The 4,857-nt window shown below is 47.2% G+C and overlaps 1 pseudogene; it reads right to left on the bottom strand.

Annotated features, from left to right (window-relative positions):
* Nucleotides 1-3: 3 nt before the first annotated feature.
* LOC119345055 lies at nucleotides 4-2,371 on the bottom strand (annotated as a pseudogene).
* Between the last annotated feature and the right edge of the window lie 2,486 nt (nucleotides 2,372-4,857).

Raw genomic sequence — 4,857 nt, 5'->3', positions numbered from 1 at the left:
TGTCAGGTTTTCAAGCCCCACGGGAGGACAAAGGCCCTCAAGTACCTCTGCTGCAACTTCTGAACTTCCAAAGAATAATAGTGTTAGATCTGTGAGCCGTTTCTTGGCAGCTAGATCGACTTCAAGAGCTTCCTCTCTGCTTTCAACACTTTCCAGACCAGTGATATACAGTCCGCCGCTGAGCCCGTTTAGGTACCTCAACTGCTTTGCCTCGTGCCCTTGTTCAGCACTTACTCTGAATGCTGGGATTGTTTGGAGTGAGGCAAGCCTACTCATGTTTGAAAATTGCAATCGACGACCGCTGCATACATGCCGCAAGTTGATAAGATCATCACAGGAAAATACCAAACCATTGCATTTACCAAAATCTAGCACCTGCGCATCTGTATACAGGTGGTTTAGACTGTTTGGTAAAGTTACTCTGCATCCAATATCTCTCCGGAAAGCAAGATAGCGCAGATGTTTTAATTGACCAACAGATTCCGGGACAGAAAATGTATCTGGTTTCCAAATAAGTGCACCCTTCACCGGACTCGAATTAATTGCTAGTGCCCGCAGTTTCGGCAGACTCTTGAGTATTTTTTTTTGATGACTATTTCTTCAACTGGTGTATTACATCCAACACTATAAATGATGAGAGTGTGTAACTTTCCCAATTCAAGAATCTTCTCAGTAATCAATGCTGCATCATAACTCTGAACAAAAAGATGACGAACGTCTTGGGGAACATCTCCCGTCCATCCTCCTCCTTTCTGGCTTGTGTTATTGTCAATTCTGAAGCAGTCACTGCCAGCTACTGTCTCCGCTAAATCGTGCAGCAGATCATGAACTAAATAGTGGTCCTTGTCATAAAACAAGTCCCACACTCCTGGTTGAATAAACGAGATCGACAATAGTTCATTAAAGATTTCCTGAGCAACTTCTTCAATATCACCCCCTTCATCCGTGTTTCTTATGAACCCTTCTGCCACCCACAGTCTCACCAAGTCATCACGGTGCAATCGATGTCTTCTAGGAAAAATACTGCAATATGCAAAGCAACGCCTAGCCTGCTCATCAAGCTGGTAGTAGCTCCACCACAGAGGTCCCGTCCGTTTATTGAAAAGGTCCTTATCATTGACTCCTCTCCAATAGTTAACCTCTTGTTGCCGACGTAAATTTCCTCCCACTGTTTTAGCTGCTAGAGGTGACCTCATCAACTTTTTTGCAATGTCAGCCCCAATGCTCTCGAACTTGCTTTGATCTTGGCCATCTTCAAGGGCATAATGCATGAACAACTCAAAGAAGGCATCATCATCAAACTCAGGTACCGGCATGGCAGTATATCTCACATCAGGACCTAGATCCGGGAATACATATTTACTTCGAGTTGTCACTAGGAGCTTGCTTCCTCTCTTTCCAACCTTCAATGGAGAAAGTAACTCTGGTAGATTCTGATCACCGACATCCTTATTGCACCAGACATCGTCTAAGACCAGAAGGAATCGCTTTCCATCTAGGGCCTCTTTGGATTGAAGGATTTTCATAGGAATATTGGAGGATTCCAATCCATTGGATTTTTTCCTAAAGAAGCCCTTTGGATCAAAGGAACCACACCTCCAAAATTCCTATGGATGCATTCCTACACCTCAATCCTATAGGAATTTCAACATCCACTATAACCTCTTTTTTACACTGATTCGCGTAGGATCGAGGCACTTTTCCTGTGTTTTTCCTGTGTTCCATCCAAATGACCATTCTTGTAGTTTTCCTCTATTTTGTAATCCTCTGTTTTGCACCTACAATCCCGTCAAATTCCTGTGTTTTTTGAATTCCTTTGTTTTCTAATCCTGTGATCCAAAGAAGCCCCTAGCTTCCTTTCCAGTTCTTTTCCCAAAGTAGTCAGGTTATTGAATTGAGGGCATGGAACCTTAGGCTCTGAAGCTGCCTCATACAACTCCTTGAAGATGTCGAGTAACCTAAAACTCTGAGAGACATGGACTCACATAACAAGGTCGAAATGACCTTCCTTGTTGTCTTGCTTGTCCTTTTCCTCATGGGCATAAACTAATTGTGCAAGGGTAGATTTCCCTGACCCACCAACTCCATGTATGCCAATTACAGAAAAGCATAGACTGTTGTTGGTGCTTGGTTGAACACCGCCTTCCTTCTCATGAATCATTTTTATGATCTTGTCGCGGTCATTATCTCGACCAAGCACTTTATGCGCAGAAACTGCAGTAGTAGGAGGATTGACAACCATTTTCTGTCTTCTATTGTCATTACTTATGCTTGACAAGTTAAGCTTAACCATAATTTCGTGTGCTTCATTTATAACATCTTCTATCTTCTTTAGGCTCTTTATCAACATCTTATTTGGCATACCACTCTCCTGCGACACCAAATAGCAAGTGCGAGATCTTTCAAAAATAAATTATAGGTGACCGTACAGATGCGAGCATTTTTTACACGAACTTTCCACACACTAAAAGATGAAAGAAGACTAATGTAATATAAGGGGAAAAAACAACCTACAAGATTTTCAAAAATCAACCATGGCATCTAGTCGGACTTGCCATAATCTAGTCTTTCAGAGAACACAAGGCTGCCACACACAACCAACGCATACATACCAATATACAAACACCATCAAACGCACACAAGTGTTCACGCCATCTGCACACTCATAAGCAAGAAGTTTGCTCGTTTGGAAGAGAGAAGTTTGTTTCGCAATGTAAAATCTAAGGAAATACTTGTGCACCAGAATCAAGGTATACAACAGAGAGCATCATTAAATAACTAAAACAAAAATAAATGTTCTCTACTATTGTATTGTTATTTTTGTGCTATATCCTGATGATTTGGACAAAGTGCAAGAGAAGCGAGCCATCTCTACCACAACACACCCCCATGACTGTGTCTTGGGGATAATGAGGCAATGCTTAGTTTGCATCCATCCAAAATTTTGGAAGTTTGGCTTGCAAACATTTTGGTGAAAGTTTAGGCCACATCAAATTTGGCTGATGAATTGGCACAAATTACAGGATGTGACTAAAAATACATAGGTATGCGAAATCTTGACCTGCCATGGATGTGTTTGAAGTCGCTTAAATATCTCCGATTAATTGCTTGACCAACAAAGCATCTTCATCACGGATGGGGATTGCTATTGAACCTCCTTCTCTACGTGCATTTGCCTGATCTCAGTTAACTAAGACAAGCAAAGCTACTACTGGATGATACTTCTTCTAGGATTTAACCTAAAAATCCTTCCACCCCGTTTTATAAATAGAGCCACTACAGATGAAATATACAAACGCACAGCCACACCCTGCTGGGGACACCAGCTATACAAAGAAAAAATCACCAATAGCTACAAACAAGAACCAAAAACAGGCACTAAGCTAAGCCAAACAAAGCACAAAACTAGGGAAGCTAGCTTGTTCCTGGCAATAAGCCCAAGTCTTCTCGAACCGCCTCAACAAGCCTCACCAAACAGGCCACCATACCAAGGCACAAACCACATGATGAGTCAGGTGAACATGAAACCCTCAGTTTGACGGAGGATGGGCCAATAAAAGACGCCTCCAAGGAGGGGGTCAGCGTCCACAGACATCGTCATCGGCCTGACAAGATCAAGCACGACATTCACCGGCGCCCCACCAACCAACCCGAGAGAGCATCATTGCACAGACAACCACACCCGATGCAACTTGACTAAAGAATACCATCGGCAGCCTATCCGTGATACCGATCCCAACAACCCCCTGGTCTTGCGATGACCTCGCACACCAAGCCAACGACCATCTAAAAGAGGCCAAGGTCGCATTGAGGTAAATTGCCGGCAATGAGAAAGCCCAAGGGAAACCTTGGTACCGAATTCATATGAGCACCACCGGAGAAGATGCCATTGACAGAGGGCGCTGCAACGTCGAGGATGTCGGATGGCCAGGGGAGAAAGGACGAAAAGAAATGTCTCTGGGGAGGAGAATGGTGTCCATAGACGTCATCGTTGCAAGCAATGGCCGAGGCCTTGCACAAATTTCACTGAGCTGCCTTCCCCAAGGCCGAGCAACAAGACCACAATATCGAGGAAGAAAGAATCCACCTTGTGACGGCCCGAGAGCACCACCGGTCCCTGTCCAGCCACCCGGTCAAAGCCGACCTAGGCCCCAAACCAGCTACTGAACCACGACCGGATGAGCGGAAGCTGGAAACCCAGACCCCTGGTCCCGGCCGACAGCTTGGCACATGACCCCAAACTGCCGAGAACATGGCAGTTGTTCCTCGGGCAGGATCCCCAGGCACATGTCCACGTAAGGACACCGGCGCCCCGTCCGAACCCAGCTTGGGAAGAAGGTGGCGGCCACAGCCCCATGGCTGCGACCCCCCGCCAGATTGACGTGCCCAAACCCCAAGCATGGTAGAAGCAGGCGCAATCCCGGCGCGTCCCACGGGTGAGAAGGTGTAAGACGACGGCCCTCCCAACCGTAACTGCCCCACCAGACGACCCCCGCCGACGGGGCCACTAGCACAACCGGCATCGCCGCAACATAGATCGAGATCCAGATCGGGATCGAGATGCCCCCGACCGAATCCCCGCCACCAGTGTCGCCACGACGCACCACTCCCTCCCAGCCAAGTAGCCGCCGGATCTAGCCAACCCCGCCGTCGGGAACCCTGCCAGACTCCGCACTCCTCACCGCTGCGCAGCCAACCTGCATCGCAGCCACCACGAATAGGGAAAGGAAGGAGAGGCCCTGCCGCCGCCCGCGCCACACGGGCTTCGCCCGGCGACAACGACGGGAGGAGGCGCCTGGCGGAGGAGAGAGTCACCGGTGGCCAATCTAGGGCTCCTGTAACGCGCGCAGGGGCCAC

Source organism: Triticum dicoccoides, unplaced genomic scaffold (assembly GCF_002162155.2).
Source record: "Triticum dicoccoides isolate Atlit2015 ecotype Zavitan unplaced genomic scaffold, WEW_v2.0 scaffold201818, whole genome shotgun sequence".
Classification (NCBI taxonomy): Eukaryota; Viridiplantae; Streptophyta; class Magnoliopsida; order Poales; family Poaceae; genus Triticum; species Triticum dicoccoides.
Note: the sequence above shows the minus strand (reverse complement) of the source record. Positions and strands in the feature narration are given on the sequence as shown.